General features: G+C 44.5%; 1 protein-coding gene across 1 annotated transcript in view; it reads left to right on the top strand.

Moving 5' to 3' along the window:
• The first annotated feature begins 14,257 nt into the window (after positions 1–14,257).
• The window catches only part of CCNI (cyclin I), a 30,617-nt gene continuing 22,104 nt past the window's right edge, over positions 14,258–22,770 (top strand). The window contains exon 1 of the mRNA XM_069854996.1: positions 14,258–14,478. The gene's annotated coding sequence lies outside the window, so the exon portion shown is untranslated. The remainder of the gene's footprint in view (positions 14,479–22,770) is intronic.

The raw sequence follows: 22,770 nt of genomic DNA, 5'->3' as shown, positions 1-22,770 counted from the left end.
CAGCTAAGGAACGATATTTAGGAAAAAAACGCAGCTAAGGAATGATGCTTGGGATACAAATATCTAAGAAACTGCTTGAGATTAAAAACATGGCTAAGAAACGATGCTTGGGATAAAAAGATGGCTAAGGAACGATTCTTGGGATAAAAACATGGCTAAGGAACAATGCTTGGGATAAAAACACAGCTAAGAATCTGCTTGGGATAAAAACAGCTAAGGAATGATACTTGGGGAAAAAAAACACAGCTAAGAAACGATGCTTGGGATACAAACATCTAAGAAACTATGCTTGGGATTAAAAACATGGCTAAGAAATGATGCTTGAGATTAAAACCACAGCCAAGAAACGATGCTTGTGTTAAAGATGGCTAAGGAACAATGCTTGGGATAAAAAGATGGCTAAAGAACGATGCTTGGGATAAAAACACAGCTAAGGAATGATGCTTCAGATAAATACGCAGCTAAGGAATGATGCTTGTGAAAAAAACACGGCTAAGAAACAATGCTTGAGGGAAAAACACAGCTAACAAGTAGTACTGGTGGCTACCGACCCCCTCGCAGATGGCTGCATCAAGGGCTTGTTGTCCCGCAGCTCTGCGGAGCCCTAATGACAAGATGAAACGGGATCTCGCAAAATAAATCCTCGTCTAGAGGACCTGCAGGGCTGTTTCAATGCGTTCCGTGGTTTTCGTGGACAAACACAAAAGGCCAAACGCCGGAGGACAAACTGCAGTGACCGGGGATGTGTACACACTGGAGACACAAGTCTGGCGGCGGCTCCAGCCCATCAGCGTTCAGCTTGGCTGAGGGAGGTTCTGCAGCTTCAACAAACGCAAAGTGTTTATTAAATGTCGCAGTCTGGAAAAATAAGCCGCCTCCTCAACCAAAGAGCCAGCGATGTTGCTATGCCAGTCTCTGTTTGGAGGCACGGTTCCTGTCTGCTGTGCCAGTGATGACGGCCAACAATTTCTTCAAGTTTATTTTGATGACAAGCACTCTTAGATTCCCATAAACATGCACAGCTTTCCCTCGGGATATTCCTGACACAGGCCAGCTCTATAAGGGGGCCCATCAGGTAGATCTGAGCACCCTTAAACGCAGCATCCCTGCCAGGGGAATGAACTGGCATGCCGACTGATTTTATTTAGGTTTTTTTTTGTGACTGACGCCAGTATTTCAAGGGATAAAAGTGTTTTTAGGACCTGAAGTTGTGGCTCTGCTCCAGTTCGACAGTGATGATTACTGTTAATGGAGCTGACTTCAAACTGGCTCCTTGCACTGGCATCATCCATGTGACGTTTACAGGATGAAGCTCTGAGCTCCAGCCTCTCTTATCTAAATGCCCCTGGCAGTCGCTGCTGTTGTTTTTCCACATTCTCAAGTGCATCTTGCCATCACAGAGGTGCAGTATGGATATTCTTCCTCCTTTGACCGCTGTATTAAGCCACAAAGTGGAACATGTGTTTCACTTGACCTCAATGGCAAAAAAAGTTAATTTTGTAAATACATAGTGTGACGATTCTAAGAATGCCATCTCAGATGTCTACTCTTAACACCTACATCCCTTCCCCGGTACTGCCTTAAACCTAGCAGAACACTGCAAAATTATCATTCCTTTATCATGTAATTTGAGGGAGGGGAAATCTGTTTTAAAAGCATGGCTCAACAGCACCTTCTCTACCACGTCAGAGCAGAAAGGCTCATTTCCTGCATCAGAAGAGAAGGATCCCTGCCCCATCCTTATTCCTCTGTAACTAACTGATCTGTTGCAACAAGAAGGGTAGGATTGAGAGGAAAAAAAAAAACCAAACTCTAAACATCCTTACTATAAGTGAAGCACTCATCATCTTTGGGATTATAAACACGGAAAATCCATCTGCACCCTGCACTGTCTGGACCTGGCAGAACAATCAAGTGTTGTGAGCAAAGGAGGAGGCATGGTAAGGCGTAGATCTAAAATCTGGGATTTTTTTTTTCCCCTTATGCAAGTAATATTCTTCTTTCAGTGTGGCATTTATTTGTGATTAAGGGAAGTGTGTACATGGGGGAGGAATGAGAAGTGTTTCCAGTATTATGGGAAAACACAATTTATCTATGCTTCAGCACCCTGTGCTTTAAAGAATAGCAATTCCTTCCTGACATTCTTTGGGAACCTAAAGATGCAGTAGGTGAAAAGAAAGTTATAAATTCCTTAGCTACAAATGCTATAGCACTCATTATTTAGAAACAGTGGCGATAGCCCTTCAGGGGGAATTCTTGAGTTACAGTGAACTGGAAGACAAAAAAAGGAATTAAAACATTAGGAAAACCCATCTGAAATCTTCTGGGGTCCTAATAAAAACAAAGATTTATACTGAAGCTTTCATTTCTATGCAATGAATTTTAAAACAAATATTAAAAAAATTTCTAATTTATTTGTTGTGATGGGAGGCTTTTCAGTGCTGTCAAATTAAACAGGTATTATATTAACTAGCCTTACTAAGCTGTTGTCCGGCGCGGCTTGGCAAAACCTGTCCTGGCAGGTCTGCGCAGCGATTCATCGGCAATAGCTACGGATGGCTGATGGCTGGGTATTGACTGGCAGGTGATGGTATAAATGATGGTAATTGGGCCTTGTGGCATGTGGATTTGCAAACCAAAATAGGATTACGAACCTTCCTGATTAAGGGACACGTGGTAATTAACAATCTAGACACAAGTAGCCTGCCCACTCAGGCAGCTGGACACACAGGGAAGAACAATAGGGGTCATGGAGAACAATGGGTTCCTCTGAACCACTTAACCAAGAAGCTCCACAGGCCTTACAGCCAACAATTAATCTAAGTGCCCCACTGCTGTCTCATTATACTAGTATGGGCACGGGGAAAGCAGCAGTGCTAAAAGCTGACAGGCAGAAGTCCCAGAGTTGCAAGTACTTCTCTTCCTGTAAAACCAAGCTACTGCTATGTGACCATTAGGGACTTAGCACCCAATTCTGGGGGGAGGAAATGCAACTGGTTTGGCCAACATTCTTGTTTTCTGCAATGATGGAAGAAAGAACAGATCATGTGTGAATTAGCGTTTTCTTCAACCCTAGCTGAAGCTCATTTGAGAATATAGGTGAAGTATCAAACACCAAGAGAGCCTGTGTCAAATTAGATGAGCTCGACAATCCTTTCCCCCCTTGGGAGTTATTTATTCTTTCATAACTCCATGAGAGGCATCATATGAAAAAAAAATTAATCTCTCTTTTAATTAAATGGGATGATTTGACAGTTGGGCATTTGCTGTTTAACTAAGGGGAGTAAAAGTAGGCTCTTTAGGCAAATAAAATAACCTCAGCGTGTACATTTTATTTTTATACAGAAATATTCATATTAGAAAACACATATAAATTCATCAATAAGTAAATTTATTCAGGTTTATTATGCACTTCCTAAAAGACAGAAGGAGATCAAGGCTTGCCAATCAAGGATTAATGTAAATATGAGGTTAGTACTGGGGAAGAGGTTCACTGGCAACGCAAACAGATCTAGAGTAAGGTAATGACGGTGCACGTACGTGACCACACCTCGGGTTCAAAGTAGCTGTCGAAATTACGAAGGGAGGATGCAGAAAAAAGAAATCCATCTTGTTTGCTCAGGAGAAGCAGAAAATATTTTAAGCCTATGAGACCTAAACACAAATCAATGGAAACTTAATAAGTTTAGCACCAATTATAAGCTGTTATACACTGTGATTTTTGTCTGGCTGCCGCAACACAGGGCAAAGCAGTTAAGAAAAAGCAGCTAAGATCTGGTGTTTGTTTAGAGGAAGCATCTATCGTGCTTGTATGTATTACAGAAATTTACGTACACATAAAATTTTGTATGCATTTAAGCTGGTTAAAGCTGCCATGAGAAAAAAGCTACGGTATTTCTGCCCTTCTCTCAGTGTAAGTACTCCTGCACTGGCGCAGCTGCATCGGAGTCCTGGGACAAAGGGAAGTGTGTCTGTATAACTTAAATTGCCAAACTTCCTAGTATAAAGAAGGCCAAAACAACAAACCGCTGAGGGAGCAGCATCAGACTTACAAAGGAGCTGAAATGTCACTGCAGAGTGCTGAAGGGGACTACGTCAGAACTCTATTTTCACTGCCTTGATTAACATTTGCTCTGTTTTCATCCAATTTATGCTGGGTTAATGCAGGGTTCTCCTCCGTGTGATCTGGTTTAATGGGAAGGACTTTGGACATTAAACTGTCTCAGGAGGCATTTCTGAATCCCCTCTGACAACAGAGAAACCTCACTTCAGACTCAGATAAGGTTAGGAGAAGAGAGATCAAAAAGTCTGTTGGAAAACAGATCTTTCCTAGTAAACATTCCCTGTAGCTGGCATAAAACTTGTTAAACAGCTAAAAATTGAATTGCTCATAGTGCAAAAATCTTGATTCATGAAGGAAATTCTGTTTTCATTAAGAATGTTCACTGATGCAAAAGGATTTTGCTCCAGGAATTAACACCATAGTCCCCTGTCTATTATTTCATGGCTCTCTGCGAGCCCATGTATGATATGCAGGTAACCACAGAAATCGATGATCCTGGATACTGACAGAGGGTAAGGAAATGGCTGAAGAGTGAACAGCATTCTTTGGTGAGCCTAATTCTCTGCCTTTGTTTCCATAAAGACCTCTGAAAGCTGAAAAGATCTAGGGTGGTGGTAAGGAGATAATTGCCAGGCTTGCAAGCACAGTGCCCAATGCAACCTGCTTCTGTAACATCATCAAATCTCATTTTGGAGGCCTTAGAAATACCTCCAGCATGAAAAGAGGAAGGGAGAAAGTGACCCCCCCCAACCCGTGCAAGCCCTCACGTAGAGAGTGAGAAGGGGAAGGCGCTTGTGGATGATTTCACCCGTGTCATGTCAAGAACAGCTGCAGTTTTGTTGCTCACGGTTTGTCGTTGCCCCACCTTGTTCAAATTCCACTGTGTGTGTGCTAAGAAAAAGGAAGGAACCAGGAAAGACTCCGTATCTATGACACGTTTCATAACTCACTCGGTGAACGCAATTATTATTCATGATTTCTGCATTGGATGGGTTTAGGTGCCCTTTGTATCAGTTCCCTCACAGCTCCTTTGTGAGCTGGCTCAGTCGCACCCATTTCCATTACAGCTATTGTCAGAAATCTATATTGCATCTTCAAGCCTATTAAAACATCGCTTCCTGTCTTCTTTAGATAATCATATCAGATGCATACATCAGTTTTCTGCAGGAAGACGTAGCAGGCAGTACTTGTAGCGGCGGCTGAAGATGCAGACCCAGTTCTGATCCCACTAACATTGCTGGGCAGTGAGGGTAAGTCTTTTTGGAGCCAAAAGAATTGCATCGAATGCCTCAGCAACGTGCTTCAGCGCTTTTATGGCAATAATTTGCCTTCAGTGCAAGTTAAATTGTCTGAAAAGAAGCTGTATGTTTCAATAACCTTGTGCTTGTCTAAGCATGACTGGATAACTAGCAGTTCGCTTAAAGGTCTCGTCTAATAACGATTTGTTAGTGGAAGGTGAGTTTCATTCACTGTGTATTTTTGTCACTTACTTCAAGTGGGCTCTTTTATTTAATTGACAAGATAATTCCAGGCAATGTTGTACTGAAGGCTTTTTAAGGTATTTTTTTTAGAAAGGTAGTTGTGCATAATTTTAGAAGTCATTTTCAAAATCAAAGAGATTCTGCATAAATTGAATTTAAATTAGTCATAAAACGTTAAACCAAGACAAAAAGAGCAATCACCTTTCGACTGTGGAACCAGTGAGTAAAATGATTTCCTAGGAGGCATTCAGTTAGGAGGACTAGGAACAGATATTTTACATTTATTTTCAGATCTAACACGATGGAAATCCATTTTATATAGTTTACGTTAAACACTAAGACACTGAAATTTCAACCCTTTGCACAAAGCATCCACGAAACAATGGGAGGGTCCTTCCCTCTTGATTTCTGTTTTTCTACTGTACAATGCAAGTATCATGAGAGAAAATAGATTGGACAGGAGAGCTGTTCAGTGCCACAGAGCTCACATCTGGCTCCTGAGAGATGACATGAAGGGTCACCCATGGCCTCACCGGCTCTCAGCAGACCCCCTGCCTCGGCAGTCAGATATCGCCCCTCACTTCTTATCGTGCTGTGCTCTGCTGGCTTGCCAAAGGCATTCGCAATTCCTTACACGCTCGCTTTTCAGATGAACCAGTCTGAGTTCTTGAATACAACAGGCTGTTACATTTCAGTAAGCACACCTTCTGAACGCCTTAGGCTTAATGTGAAAGCCTCAAGAGAGAAAAAAGCCCTTAATTATCCAATGTGCTGTGAACAAAAACATCTCATTGTCCTTTCCCAAGGCTTCTTAAGTTTACCTTCTTGGATATCTTTTGCTAAAATTGAGATCTTTGGGGCAATGTCTTTTATGCTTTGCCTAGGGATAACCATTAACTGAAGAGAAATTGTGTCAACCTGTCTCTTATTCCCTTTATCAGACTATACAAACACAGGCTGTCACATATTATCACAGACAGAAGGATTTTCCCAACTGTAAGCATAAAAAATTCCACCCCTCAAGTGTAGTGGATTGGTTATTCTTAGGTACCTAGCAGTTGGAGTTCCGGAAGTCTTTCAGAGCCTGCTGATCTTATTCTATTTCCTGTGCCAGAAATGGAATATTCCATTGTCTGCCTTTCTTTCCAGACAATAACTACCTTTAGTCATTTCTTGTCCATTGGTGCATGATGTCCTTCTCCTGCTTCCCAATAGTAATTCCCACTTTGTTTCACAAGATTAATTGCTCTGTGCTCGTGTGAACAGAGATGTACAAATTTCCATGCACAGAACCACAGATGTTTTCCAAGTAACAGCTGCAGGAACATTTCCAGCATAGTTCTGTCTTAAGCTACCAACATAGTCTTGATACATGCCAGAAGAAATAATTCTGATGAGCTTTCTCAGATGTACAGTCAGTAGGTAGCTCTGCCTGTCTGGAAATATCTGCGTCTGACCCAAGAGTTCAAACTGCCTAACTGCGTATTTCAGATCACATATCACGCGGTTCCCTAAATACTTACAGAGTGTGCAGAAAATCCTCCAACACCTTGCCTATCTGTGTCTGCTGCCCTCCTGCTGTCACTGTTAGGTTTAAGCTCCTGTCTCCTCCAGTGGAAGAAAAGCCAGGCCCTAGCAGCAAGGAGTGAGGACAGGAAACAAAGGGTGCTGTATCCATTTCTGCTGCCAGGTGATTTATTAAATCATTTTTGTAAACTCTGCAACCTTTCTTCTATCCAAAAGAGTGTCAGCAAACACAATCCTGACCCACACAGAAAAGTCCAAGTCACTATGTTACTGGGCAGCACATTATCCGTTTAAAAAGTCATGTATACCAGTGACAAAGAAATACTATACATTTCACAAGATTATAAACTCCTACAATGCTGATATGAACGTAAAACATGCAGTTATAGAAGATGATGCCTACAGTGAAGCATAACCACCGTCTCGTAATTAATGTGAACTGCCTTCAAGTAGTCACAATTTTTGTGTTCTGTAAGAGAAAAATGTAAGAAAACCTCCACTAAATAAGCCAGAGAGAATGAATTTTTATGGTATTGTTACTCGCATATTCTTGCTGAAGACCACAATAAGGTTGCTTTGGCTGAAGGCTTGTTTGGAGTCAGTCTGTTCAAGACTACACGTCTGTTGTTGCCTCAGTTTGCCTTGACGTCTGTTCCCATGCACTTACCCAGTGTCTTTGTTAAACGCAATGTGGAAAACTATTCAACTTTTAAATAAACCCTGTTCTGAGCAGGAGTTTGGCCTAGAAAACCTCCAGAGGTCCCTGCCAAACCCAGTTATTCTTTGACATTATGAGTATTTATTGCAGTTAATACCTCTGCATTTATAATGCCCATTTATTTATTGATCATTTAAAAGTAGGTAATTTTCTGCTACCCCTGCGCTGCCCTATTACCACTCTGTTTTGCTTCCAGCACTGTTAAGAAAGTTCATGAGATATTATATTGCAGCTTAGAAAGTGAATCAAGAGAGCACATCTCTTCAAATCAAATTATACAAGAATTAAACTTAATGACAGATGGTGACTATTTGGAAAGAATTTTTCCATAACTAGGCACCATTTTATCCTTTGGAAGGGCAGGTCAAAAAAGTTTGGATACGGACAGTTAAACCACAAAAGATTATTTTCCCTGTAGTGATTTGGATTCAGGTACATAGCTCAGGTATGAAACAAGACGTGCATAAAATATTAGCTATTCCTCTGTATCATTCAAGCTGCCAATACTGCAAGGGTAAAACTGGAAATGCTGTAGTGGAGTAGACACATTCCTGTCTGCCGTTGACGTTCCTGCATGTTGCAACCCACATTTCTGCCTAGTCATCTATTTTTTACGAAGAACGATTGATTTACAGGTGCTGTCCCTAGGGTAAGAGACACAGCCAAAAGGTTTTACTGTCACCAAGTGAAATGGAATAGGTTAGAACATTTTCCAAAGAGTAAAGCAAACCACAGAAAGTATCTGTTCTGGTTGGGAAAATTGCATTATGGAGCCACTTATTTAGTAAAAATAAAGCAGGCAAAAAGGTTAATTTACTGCCTGCAGCTCTCCTCTCCGAGTTAATCATGGAATGTGAAAGAGGCACTTCATTTGCTAAACGTAAGCATATATTTCACTGTTGTGGATGAAAGCAAGAAGTGTGTCTCAGTCATTCAAGAAGCTCTGTGGTGGGAACAGACAGCAAGGGAATCTTCTTTGGCTCAAATAGCAGGGTTTGTTTCCCTAGTAAATAATTTACATTCCTGCTGTTAGGAAGAAGTTGCAAGAGACTGTCAGAATGCAGCGTGGTAACAGCTATGAAGTCCTAAGAGGCTGTGGAGATGTCACACTTGATCTGGTGCTCCTGTACTTCAGCTTAAGGTGATTTTTAATGTCACACTTCTTGTAACAAGTGATTCTACAGACTTACAGTCCAGAGTGGCTCCATACCTGAGAGACAGCCTCTCCCTTTGTGACAGGCAACAGCTTCCGATAAGGGAAAGCACAAAAACTGAGAATTGGTGTAAAAAAGATGGAACAGATTACAGAAATACACACTTTGTTGACCGTGCATACTACATGTGACCACGTCTGCTCTGTTATCTTTGGTAAAAAAATAGTTTTAGGCTAAATTTTGTTAAACTTTTCTTCCTAAAGCTGACAAATTTTAGGACAGGGAATTAATGCTGTTTTTAATCTCATCTGTTTTGGAAAAAGGAAACCAACGTGGAGTGCTTTGGGAAGGGGGTTTGCATGCTGCTGGTCTCTCTCACTGGCCAGATGCCTCTTACTGTTCATGCCAGGATAGCAATTTAGCTTCAGTTTCACACATGGAACAGCTGAATTCTGCTTGTGAAACTGAAGCCAGGGTTTGTGTGCCCAGCTGCAGTGGAAATCTACCTTTGAAGCTGAAAGAAATGAGGAAGCCTGCATGTAGTTTCTTTTTTTTTTCTTTTTTTTCAAAGGGCAGTTCATTCTTGCCTGTAAGAACAAGCACAGCTATTGTACTTATTAGGTAGAACAGTCTTGTACTGACTTCCACACTGCTTGCTTAGAAATTCAGCATTCTGTTGATTCATTGTAGAGAAAGGGTAAGATTTGCAAAAATAACTAGCAATTTTGGATAGTTCAGTTTTCACAGAGGTCAAAGACAGTTTGGCGTTCAAACCAATTCCATTCCTCTGTGAGAGCTCCTGTGTGCTGATGAGTTTGATTTCATAAAGATTCACTCCTAGGATGCTGGGCAAAGGCTTGCCAGGTAATTTCACCCTAAACTCATTTTTAAGGATTTTCTTTGTTTCCTTTGGTTGCTTTTCCCAGTGTTCTACAGTCTTGTTTTGCAAACTATGCCTCTCAATAAAGATAAAGGAGTTTAGGTTTGCAGCTTTAGAAAAATCACTTCCCAAGTCCATTTCATTCCAGTCTTTCAAAAAAGGAGTTGTCTCCAAGAAGAGAAGTCTTTCTGAGCCCTGAGGCAGCCTCAGCCTGGTATTTCCTCAGCGCTATCACCACATGTATCTCTCCTGATTGCCTCGATGAGGCTCCATGTCTCTGCAGGGTTTCCTCTACCAATGGCAGCAGAGATGCTCTAGGCCCTTCCTCTTTTGGGGTGAATTTGACTGCAGACATGAGTGCTGCTCACCAAACTTTGTCTGAGATCCGCTTGGAAAAGAACAACAGGATTTTTTCCTTAATTTTTTTTTTAAGGTTTTGTGCCTTTAAGCCAACATGAATCCTGCCTTCTCTGAGCTGATCAACACTTGCTATTTTAAAAATCTCAGGTTTGCAATAAATGTAGAGAAGTTATAGTTAGATAGCAGCTGGAGCTCAACACAAACACAGGAATTACAGACTTTTTCTGCCACACTACACTGAACTCATCCAGCTAAACCATAGCAGCAATTATTATGAAAAGTTTGCATTTCTCTAGCCCCTCAGGATATTCAAATGCTTTACAAAACACTTCAATTTAGCCTCACAACCAACCTGACACAAAGGTAAACTTGTCCTTGTTCTGAAGCTGCTCTCTGCATACATATTAAAACTCATCAAGCTTGCTTGCCTGTGCTGGACTTTGTGTGCACTTAAGTTAGGTGGATGTGAAATTTACTATTAACCTTTGCTTCTGTGGGTTTAACTGACTGGTCAAAAGTCAGTGCTTGGGTGTCCAAAGCAATGCACAGAGCCAAACCACAAGACCATCTGTTTTTCTCTCTGAAGGTTGTTTGAACAGCACAGATAGAAATTTTCTGCTGCAAAGATATGTCTCCTTCCCTTTTCCACACATTGGGATTTGGCTGAGAGTCCTGTAGCATCTCTTCACTTCTCCCTGCTACCCAACTGTACCTTTTCCTTGGCTGACACAGCACTTGGGGTCTTTATCCTATTCTGAGGCCTCAGATTTTTGCACGGTGCCTTAAGTACTTGCATGTGGAACACCTGCTTGTAACTGTGCAATAGCCTCTCTCCAGGTGCACTTTGTTACGGTCACCAGGTGGATTTTTTTTTTTCTAGGTTTAATATTACCTCTTCTCCTTTCTCCCCAGTACATTGAGTTCTTGCTGGTTGCCTCCGTCTCTTTCTCAGCAGTCTCCCTAAATCCCTTGGCCTTGGCAGCCATTCCCTTATGGCAGCCTGCCCACCACAGCCCTCAGCTGCTCCGGGCACACGCTGTGTCTTTCTTCTTGGAACCCATACAAATGTGCTGCTATTTTGACCCCTAGGTAGTTGTGCCACCTCCTACAGAGGCTTGACAGGGTCCTGGAAGACCTCGCCTTCAGTTGACCAACCTGCTTCAAGGTCCCTCCTGTGCCAGGTGACTCATTCTCCAGGATTTCCTTTGGAAAACGGGGGAGGATCCAGCAGGTGACCAGTTTATTGCGCCCCTTTCAACTCAGCTGGAGGTCACCTCAACTATCCCTTCCTTTCTATCCAGCTGAGGGCACACTCAACACAAGACAAATAAAAGGAACTCTGCTGCGGAATGTTAGAGCTAAAGATTCTTGCCAAACCATCAATTCCATAGTCTGCTGGTTTAAGGATGTGCCGCACTGCCCCAGGCTCCCGGCGCTGACGTGCAGATGGTCTGGGAAGGGCCTAATGGAAATCCCTTGAGCAAACAGAACATGCAAGAACTGCTGCCACAGTGGGAGCGGAACAATCTCAGGACAGCCTCGGTCGGACCTCCGGCAAGAATTTCCCACCTAGGAGCATCAACTCAATTATCTTCGCTTCGTCACTGCCACAAACTGCTCATGGGCCAACTGATTTTGGAAACCCGTAACAGTTCTTAAACACTGATCCTTAAGCAGTAAGACCAGAGGAATTACAGTGAAACTGGGAAAGCTAGATAAAATTCCTGTGGGATTTGCCTTTCTCTCCACCTTCTTAGTTCTAAAGGGCATATCCTATTTCAAGATGAAAAGACAAATGGAAGGGAGCAGCATACGGCAAGCTTGGGTTGAAAGAGGAGTTCACCCTATGCATAGAGGATTTTGTTTGCTGCTGCAAAAATAGCCTTTCATTTCAGTCACGTGCGTTCTGAAAGTTACTAGAGAAAGGGTTAAAAAAGGCTACAACAAATGAATTTTTAGAGAACTGGTCCAATTTGTCAGGAAATAAATAGAAAAAAAATTTCTTTGCTCTCTCTACACTTGATTTATGTCTCTGTGCTCATTATCTCTCAAGGAAATCCTCCTATGTGAGCCGTCAGAACGACTAACAACTACAGATACTAGGAGTTTAAAGAAAATCAGTTGTCTTTGCTCTGAACTTGCTTTTACCTGTTCATTTCAGCCTCTGGTGGTGTAGCAGGAGTTTGCCACTCAGCCAGGAGCTTCATGCTAAGTATTTGTTCCTCTCTGAAAAGAAAAAAGACTTAGGTTATCAAGAAGGCGGACACTCACAAGTTTAGTTGTGCGCTTCTTAAGCTGAGTGGCCAAGATGGAGCTGTGGGGAAGCACCTCAGCTCCCCTGGCTCTCTGGGCATCTCTGGTGTCGGTGTGACTGAGGGAACACCTTGGCTTCCCTGGCATTTTGGGGATCGGTGGTATTGGTGGGACTGCTGGACTGACCCTGGTGACTAGAAAGGAGGAGGAAAAGGCTGGTGAATCCCTACTGCAGGCCGTTATGCTGGGGAAAGAAAATAAAGCACAGGTAAATCCTGTTTACATCTCTCCCAGCAGTCAATAAGGAGCACTAGGGTGGCAGGGAGCAGCAAGCACAGGGCTGGCCTGGGTGAAAAATCAGAGAGGTCTTTGAGGTGTTTGCAGGGAGGGTCTGCAAGGCGGGGTGGGGGATCTGCCTTTCCTTCTTGTTTTGTGTTTCTCAGGTAGCTGTGAAGCGTTGACCCAGGGGGTCAGTGCTGCAAGGAGGGTCTACAAGGGGGTATGTGCAAGGGGTGTGTGTGCAGTGGGGGTCTGCAAAGAGAGGGTGTGCAAGGGGGGGTTTACAAAGGGGGTCTGCAAAGAGGGGGTGTGCAAGGGGGGTTTGCAAAGGAGGCCTGCAAAAAGGAGGTGTGGAAGAGGGGGGATTGCAAAGGGGGTCTGCAAAGAGGGGGCGTGCAAGGGGGTTTTACAAAGGGGGTCTGCAAAGAGGGGGCGTGCAAGGGGGGTTTGCAAAGAGGAGGTGTGCAAGAGGGGGTTTGTAAAGGGGGCCTGCAAAGAGGAGGTGTGCTAAAGGGGGTGTGCAAGAGGGGGGTGTTGCAAAGGGGGTTTTACAAAGGGGGTGTGCAAGGGGGGGGTTTGCAAAGGGGGGTCTGTAAAGAGGGGGTGTGCAAGGGCGGGTTTGCAAAGGGGTCTGCAAAGAGGAGGTGTGCAAGGGGGGGTTTGCAAAGGGGGTGTGCAAAGAGGGTGTGTGGAAGAGGGGTCTGCAAGAGAGGGTTTACAAAGGGGGTCTGCAAAGAGAGGGTGTGCTAGAGGGGGTTTGTAAAGGGGGTCTGCAAAGAGGGGGTGTGGAAGAGGGGGGTTTGCAAAGGGGGTCTGCAGAGAGGGGGCATAGAAGGGGGGTTTACAAAGGGGGTCTGTAAAGAGGGGATGTGGAAGGGGGGATTTGCAAAGGGGGTCTGCAAAGAGGGGACATGCAAGGGGGGTTTGCAAAGGGGGCCTGCAAAAAGGGGGCATGCTGGGGGGAGGGTTTCAAAGGGGGCCTGCAAGAAGGGGGTGTGGAAGAGGGGGGGTTTGCAAGGCAGGGGCTCTGCCTTTGCTTCCTGTTTTGCGTTTCTCAGGTAGCTGTGAAGCTTTGACCCAGGGGGTCAGTGCTGCAAAGAGGGGACGTGCAAAAGAGGGTTTGCGAGGTGGGGGTGTCTGCAAGGGCGGGGGGGATACAAGGGGCAAGGCGGGCTCTCCCCGGTGGACCCCCCCCCGGCGCGTCCCCGCGGAGCGATCCCTTTAAGCCCCTCCCTTTCACTGTACGCCTGCATCCTTTAGCGATCCTTCCGCCGAGGCAAAAGAATCCTCCCCCCCAACTCCCCCATCTCACCGTCTCCCTCCTCCCGCCCCGCGGCTCCCCCCGCCGCCGGGGAGCCGCGTTGTACCCGGGGCGCTTGCGTGGCGAACGGCGCGGCGGGCGCCATCCCCGCCGTCCTTTCTCTCCACAGCCCCCCCACTACTCCCCGCGGAAGGCGGGGCGGCGGGGCTGTGCTGCGGCCGGGCCGGCGCTACTTCCCGCGCCGGCTCCTCCCCCCCCCCTCCCCCGGGACGCGGTGGCCGCTGTGCTGCGCGCTCCCCCCCTTTCCCTTTTTTTTTTTTCCCTCCCTTCTTTTTTTTTTTTTTTTTAAACGGTTTATTTCCTTTTATTTCGTTTCCCCTCCCCTCCCCTTTTCCCTCCCCATGGCGACGTGAGCCCCCGCAGCGGCCGCCGGCGGCGCCCCGGCCATGGGACCCCGCGGGAGGAGCCGCCCCGCCGTGAGGCGCTGATGGCAGCGGGGCAGGTGAGGGGGGGGGGCCGGTATATCCGTCCTTCTGTCTGTCCGTCCCTCTGTCTGTCCCCTCTCGGGGTCCCGCTCTGGTCCCCGCCGCTTTGCGTGCAGGGGCTGATGGCGCGGGGGGGGGGGGCGGGTAAGAAAGGAGGTGGGGGGGGAAGAAGCATTTGTGATTTGAGCTCAAGTAGCGTTGAATTTCATCTAAAGAGTCTCACCTAAAGAGTCGTGCCTTTGAAAGCTAGGATGGTCCCGCTGATGGCATTGATACTGCTTCTCTTTGTGCTACAGAAGGGGTTGCTGTAGGAAAAGGGGAATATGTTCCTCTGATGAAGCGGATGTTCCTCTCATAGCGTTGATTCTGCTTCTCCACTTTGTGGTACAAGACAGGGTTACTAGCACAAGAAGTGGAATATGTTCATCTAAGCTGAACGGCGCTTTCTCCACTTTTTTTTTGTGATACAAGAAGAATTACTGTGCAATAAGTGCAATATGTCAATTTCAGGTAGAGTTAAATTTCATCTAATTGTGTATTTCAAAGTTAGGATGTCCCTCTGATAGCATCCATACCACACTTCTGTTTCTCCTCTCTTTTTTTTTTTTTTGTAACACAAGTAGTTACTATTACTAGTAGTTACTATTACTATTCCTATTTGATAGGAATGGTTGGACTCGATGATCCGGTCGGTCTCTTCCAACCTGGTTATTCTGTGATTCTGTGATTACAAAAAGCTCAATATTTCGATTTAAGGTAGAGTTAAGTTTAAGGAATCCTAGTTTTGAAAGCTAGGATGTTCCTCTCATAGCGTTGATTCTGCTCCTCCACTTTGTGATACAAGACAGGGTTACTAGCACAAGAAGTGGAATATGTTCATCTAAGCTGAAGTACGGTTTCTACACTTTTTTTGTAATACAAGAAGTAGTTTCTGTTAGGAAAAGTGCAATATTTCGATTTAAGGTAGAGTTAAGTTTCATCTAAGGAATCACAGTTTTGAAAACTAGGATGTCCCTCTGATAGCATTAATGAACTCCTGCTTCTCGACTTTTTTGTGATACAGGTAGTTACTGTTACAAAAAGTGCAATGTTTTGATTTAAGGTAAAGCAGCATTAAGTTTCATCTAAGAAATCATGGTTTTGGAAGCTAAGATGTCCTCTGATGGCATTGATTCTGCTTTTCCTCTTTGTGATACAATAAGGGGTTACTATATAAAAAGCATAATATGTTGATCTAAGCTAAAGTACAGTTTCTCCACTTTCTTTGTGATACCAGAAGTAGTTTCTGTTACGAAAAGTGAAATATTTTTTATTTGAGCTAAAGTGGAGGTGAGTTTCATATAAGGGATTGTGGTTTTGAAAGCTAGGACGTCCACCTGATAGCACTGATAACACACTGTTGCTTCTCTGTTTTCTTATGATACCAGAAGTTACTGTGGAATAGTTTGATTTTAGCTGAAGTAGATTAGTTTTCATCCAAGTAACTGTATTTTTCAAAGTTGGGCACAATGTCCCACTCATAACACTTCTCTTTTATGATACATGTAGTTACTATTACAAGAAGTGCAATATTTTGATTTAAACTAGAGTTAAGTTTCATTTAAGTAATTGTGGGTTTAGAAGCTAGGATGTCCCTCTGATAGCATTGTTAACACACTGCTGCTTCTCCGCTTTTTTTTGTGGTACAATAAGTGTTTGCTATTACAAAAAGTGGAGTATTTTGGTCTAAGCTAAAGTAGGGTAGAATTTTTGTCCAACTGTATTTTTAGAAAGTTAGACGACGTCCCACTGCTAGCACTATTAACATGATTCTGCTTCTGGACTTGTGTGATACAAGAAGTGGTTACTATTACAAAACATGAGATATTTTTGATTTAAGATAATGCAGAGTTGGGTTTCATCTAAGGAGTTGCTCTCTAGCTAAACAGATGTTGAAGAGAGGTGAGTATTCACTTCTCCCAGGTGATTGGACAAGAGGGAATAGCATCAAGCTGCATAAGGGAATTTTAGATTGAACATTGGGAAAAATTTCTTGACAGAAAGGGTTCTCAAGCACTGGCAGAGGCTGCCCAGGGAGGTGCCCTGGAGGTGTTTAAAAGGCAGGTAGATGAGGTGGCTGGGGACACGATTTAGTACTAGACAGGTACAGCTGGAGTTCATGATCTCAAAGGTCTTTTCTAACCTAACAATTCTATGGTTTTTTTGAAACTTAAACAAAATGTCCCTCTGATAGCATGTTTTCTTTCAAACTGTTTTTCCAGACACTGTTCATTCTTTGGAGATGATCACAGAACAGTTTGGGTGTAAAGGGGCCTTAAAGCCCATCCAATTCCACCCCTGCCACAGGCAGGGACACCTCCTACTGGATAAGGGGCTCCAAGCCCCATCTAATCTGGCCTTGAACACCTCCAGGGATGGGGCAGCCACAGCTTCTCTGGACAACCTGGGACAGGGCCTTGCTGCCCTAACAGGAAAAAAAATCTTTCCAATCTCTCCTTTTTCAGCTTAAAAGAAGTGTGGTTTTGAAGCTCTGATTTCTGGAGTGTCTCTCACATTCCCTGCAGGGGTGGCAGATGTGGCTGTCACCCCCAGCCCCCTGGGATACTGCTTAGCCAGGACCAGCTGCTGCCTCTGCTCTGATTTAAAACTGGGGGATGTGTTCCTTTGTGCTTGGGGAGCCCAGGTTTCACAGGGTGAGGCTGGATGGGAGTTTGTCTCTCAAAAAGCAAATCACAGTAGCTTTTCCTTGTCTTGAGGGTTTTGTTTGTAAAGTAGTTTGGCTGGCTCATAAAGCTGAGGGACAACTCACTCTCAGCTTTGCCTGCACAGACCTTGGCATGGGATGCAGGAAGCTGATCTTTTGGCTTCTACCCAGCAGGGATTGAACTTTCACATTATATATATATACACACACACACACGCACTTCTAATTATCCTTCACCCTTATTTTAGAGCTTATGTATAGTTCAATATGGCAGAACTCATCTTAGATGCTCCTTTTCCTGTATTCTTACAAAGTCCTGAGTATTGTTTGCTCTGGGTCCTTATTTAAAAACACCGAGACTGCCTCTGTTGTTGCATGATAAGAGCCTTGCTTTATCAGAACCCTCTTCACAAAACATCCTGCTCAGTGGACACCCACTGGGGCTGGCCTTTCCTACTGTTTCATGTTCCAGGTGTTGATCAGGGCCAGCAGCAAGCTGGTCTGCATTTGTGCTGTGGCATTGCCATCAGCAGCTGGTCCTGGATGCAGTTGAGGTCACTGACATGCCTCAGCACAGCCATAGGTTTGCTGGGCTGAGGAGAGTAGCCTCAGCCACGCAAGGGTAGGAAATGCTGTTGGCCCTGGACACTGGCACAGGTGGTAAGGGGGAGCTCATGTTTTTTCAGGGAGCATTTTAGGGAAACAGTTGTAGCTCAGTGGTCCATATCCCTACACCCTAGAGGACTTGGGATGACTTTGTCTGAGGGAGTGGACAAGTCAGATGTTGGGACGCGTTTTCTAGGGCAGTGCAGTATCCAGAGCTACCCATCTTATACTAACACTTTGAGGCAATCAACATTTATTTACTAGAATGTATTATTTGCCTATGTTCAGGTTGTTCCAGTAATATTTAGACATTAACTTAAATAGACTTCAGTCCAAGTGTGAGGCTGTTCAGTGCCACTACCTTTGCTTGTGTCATTGCCCTGGGTGGGCAGAGGTGAATGCAAGCATTCAGCTTTTTACAGCTTTGAGCATCTCCCCTGTATTTACTGTCTCTTAAGTCTTCCTTTATCAATTTTTCTGTGCACACCTACTTCTTGGACTGCTTTGTACCAGTGACAGAAATGAGAATGAGCAGCATTCGTGTGGTGGAGTATGTCTTCCCCAGGGCATGTGTGAAGGGCTCTCCCTCACACCTGAAGTAGTGCACTGGTTAACACAGTAATTAATCCTGACCTCGCTCACCTGGCTTATTGGGAACACCTGTATTCAGAGGTTTAACCTTTGGTTTTTAAGTGGCACTTTTTAGGAGAAAAGATTTGTTGCAGGTGTTATGCTGATGTAAATTTAAATTATCCATCTAAACTGGGCAATAGAATGCATAGATACACAATCTGTGGTTTATTTCGCACTGCTCCACAGCCTACCAGAGAGATTTTAAAAAGGCTGAGCAGGGCCAGTAGTTTCAGGGAAACTAGGCATCATTTTGATTGCTAGATGCTAAACCTTTGTTGCACAAGCAGGGAGCCAAATATGATCAATGGATAAAACATTTATCTCCCTAATGAGTACAAGTCCATTATGGGATCTGAAGGTCCTCCCCTGAAAGATTAGAACTTACCTGCTCAGGAACAAGTCATTCCTATTTTCCTTTGCTCCTGTGACTTACAGTGGGGCTACAGAAGGTACAGACACACATGCCATCAGGATGCTCTGATGAAGCAGCAGGAAATCCAGGCTGGCCATCAAGGGAGTGGATTTCAAGGAGGATTCTGATTCACTGAGGACAGAAAGATGTCTCTGAGAATTCAGCACAATAATTACTATTTCAGATGCCAGTAAAACAAAGTGAAGTCAGTCAGATGGAGGGAAAATCTCAGTTGTCTCCCACCTCAGTATGAAGCAGATGTGCTCTGAAAGATTCCCTTCCTATGTGTTTCACTGCAAATATTGTCAGCACTGAATTAACCATAATGTGTATTTGCACTTGCTGTGCAATACACTAATCTGAAAGCTCACTCAGGAATAACATGTTCCTGCAGATGCTCCATTTTGCTCACCAGCTCAGACATCAAACATTTTCTTTACCAGGATGATGGGAGGTGCTGGATGAACCCATTTGCCAGAGGCTTTCATGCCTTTCTGCTGTATACAGTCAGATCTTGTTTCTTGGCTGTCGTAGCTCTTCACTACAGTCATCTGTTTGACAAGACTTTGGCTCCCAAAAACTTCAACCTTTATCTTCCTAACAATTTTGGCTGTAAAGCCTGGCATTTAACTGCTGCTGAAAAGTCTGCTTCCTTTAGGGATGCAACTGTTGTAATAACATGACCATCAGATGCAGCTTCATCTCCACTTACGACGGCACTGTGAATTGTCTCTGCACAACACACTTTCTGGAAAGAGCAGATATGCCATTTTCTCCTTACTAGCACCCCCACCTCCCACATCTTCCTTCCTTGGGTTTGTTTTATTTTAGGCTGAGGACATTTGTGTTTAGGTTCTCCAGAGCTGGGGGTAGCAAGGTTGTTACATTTGTACTGGTTGAGCAGGATGGAAGAGCCAGGACTGTGGCTGTGCCATCCTTGTTCTGCAGAGAATTGGAATGAGGTCCTTCTTCATATTGTCTCAACAAGAGGCTAATTAGTCAGCAAGCTCAAGCTCCTGGAGAATAATTAAGCTTTATGGCTGTGGGTTCCCTTTGGTTGATGAGAAAGAAGAGACAGTACCCTCAGAGCCTAAGAATGCTGCTCTGCAGCTACTGTGCTGTACCTCATAATTGATCTATTGTTTCAACAGCAGATAATTCCTCATTTCCTCATAATTATCTCTTTTTAGTGTCTCATGCTGTATCCTGATATTAGCTGTAATCACTGATAATTTACCCTGAAGCCAATCAGAATCTGCAGAGCGAAATATTGGCCCTGGTGAGCATTTATGCTTTCAGATGAAATTCTTTTGTTGTTGTCAAGAGGAATCGAGCCATTGTAGTTACATGTTTTTGGGATGTGGGTGTTGAGCTGGGTATAAACTTGTTTGGTTTTGTTGCTGTTCATTTATGTTAATGACTGACTACTGCTGAAAGACAAAGAGAACTACCGCTGAATGCTACTTCTGTGTCTTTGCCCGTAGAGGCATTGCATTTATTTGGTTACAGGGGATTATATTTGTCAAAAGGTGGTGCTTGGTGCTTTAGATTCTGAATGCTTGTTGGCCCTTGGCTGTAGGGAGTTAGCTTTTATGAGCTTGAAAGCCTCTGGCCCTATTTTATGAAATTACTGCTCACTCTACTTTGTGAACTTTATTTTCCTCAGAATGGCTTCCTTTGAGTTACTGCTGATTTATACCAAGTTATATTGGTGATGGGTGAAGTGAGTCATGCTCCGTGTGTGTTGCTTTTAGGAGACTGGCAGCAAGACATTGCATAATGCCAGGTTTGGTTTGCCCATTTTATTTTTTTAAGGTCTTCCTGCTCTGCTTTTCCAGCATTTGCTGCCTGAAGAACTGATGAGCTGCTCTGAGCATGCAGTTGAGCCCTCACAGCTGCACTCTTTGAGCCTAAAACCCTTAAGATCAGAGTGGCTGAGGCTGGAAGGAGACCTCTGAGGGTCATCTTGTCCAGGCCCCCTGCTCAAGCAGGGCCACCTAAAAACAGTTGCCCTGTACTATGTCTGCACACCTTTTCAATATCTTCAAGGTTGGAGACTCCACAGCCTTTCCTGGACAACCTCTTCCAGTGCTGTCACCCTCACAGTTAAAAGGCATTCCTGATGTTTAGAGGAAATAGAGCTTCCTGGCTGTATCTTTTTTTGCACCTTTCTTTCAGGTGTTTATATTAGTAAGGTTCACTCCCCCTCAAACCTTCTGTTTCCAGGCTGAGCAGTCCCAGCTCTCTCAGCCTTTCCTCACACAGGAGAGCTGCTCCAGTGCCTTCATCACATAAGTGGTTCTTTATTGGACTCTCTGATAACATCCTGGAGAACTCTGAACTGGACACAGCACTCAGTGCTGAGCAGAGAGGAAGGATCTCCCTCCTAACACAGCCCAGGATACCATTAGTTTAAACCACAAGATCGCATTGCTGCCTCATGGTCAATGTTATGCTCCTAAGGCCCCCAGTGCCTTTTCTGTAAAGCTACTTTTCACCCAGACACCCACCAGCACACAGTGGTGCCTGGAGTTGTTACTCCCCAGGCACAGGACTTCGCACATACCCTTCATGAGGTTCCCATCAGCCCATTTTTCCAGCATGTCATGGTCCTTCTGGATGGCAGGATGACCCTCTCTCATATCCACCACTCCTCCTCACTTGGTGTGCCCTGGAGACTTGCAGAGAGTGCTCTCTGGCCTGTCTTCCAGATCAGAAATAAAGATTTAAACAGGACTGGGCCAAGTATTGATCTCTGGGGCACACCACTAGTTACCACCAACAGCTACACTTGTGCCAGCATCACCACCCTCTGGAGGGACACAGTCATTCAACCAGTTTTCAATCCACCTCACTGCTCATCCAGCCCCTGCTTTCAGTAGCATGCCCAGATTTTCCCTGGTCTTCCTTTTGTTACCTTTATACTTATCAAAGCCCTTCATGTCTTAGAGGTCCCTTGCCAGGCAGTTTCAGGTAGAGATCTCACATCTTCGTGATATCGAGAACACTGTAGCCTTTGAGCTGCACACAGGTCTCAGTGTTCATAGGCAGATGTAAACTCAAGAAGCTCCCCAACATGCTTATTTCTCAGAAGGGGTTTGAGAGGATTTGTCTGTAACAGCACCTCCTAGGTGCATCGTTGCTGACATGCAAATGCTGGGAGTGACCCCACTGAAACCTCATTTTTTTGATGATTTTTTGATCCCTTCCCACTGTATCACCTGAGGCCCTCTGTTCTTCAACCCTGTTCATCACTCACAGGGCTCCTGGTAATTCCATCCCTGCCCCATCATACCTAGTTTAAAGCCCTCCTGATAAGGCCAGCCATCCCACCAGCAGAGGTAGCTTTGCCTGGCTTGAGGACGTGGATCCCATCCCTCCCAAGATACTGCTGCATCCATCTCTGGGGTTGTAGAACCCAAAATTCTGTTACCAAGAGCAGTTTTATAGCCAACTGTTGCCCTACACTGAGGAGAACATCACCAGGGCCCCCAAGGCTTAGACTACCACCTCCGTAGTCACTTGACACTCTCCACGTTGCCCCAATAATATTGCTAATGCCCACATGGAAGAACAGCAGGAACAGTAGTTGGAGGGTCAGAAAGACCCAGGCTGTCCCTCTACAGCATCCCAGATCTGGGCCACCACTCCAGGCAGCAAACTTCTTTAGATGATAGGTGTGGGTGCCTGTGTCCCCCCGCCTGCAGCAAGGAATTGCCCGTTACAGAGAGCCACACCTTCTTCCTAGAAGTCATGCATGGTTTAAGGTCAGGTAGCCCATATTTTTTTCACTTAATAGCACACCTGGCTCCTCTAATGAGTGTGGTGAATCTATTTTGTAGCTATACACTCTTAAATTGGGCAGGAACTTTCTTTTTAGTGCCAGAAGTCACCATCTTCCATCCTTCCCCTTCTCCAGAGGTTTCACTTACCTTGATGGTGTAGTGGACACTG

Source organism: Phaenicophaeus curvirostris, chromosome 4 (genome assembly GCF_032191515.1).
Source record: "Phaenicophaeus curvirostris isolate KB17595 chromosome 4, BPBGC_Pcur_1.0, whole genome shotgun sequence".
In the NCBI taxonomy this organism is placed as follows: Eukaryota; Metazoa; Chordata; class Aves; order Cuculiformes; family Cuculidae; genus Phaenicophaeus; species Phaenicophaeus curvirostris.
Note: the sequence above shows the minus strand (reverse complement) of the source record. Positions and strands in the feature narration are given on the sequence as shown.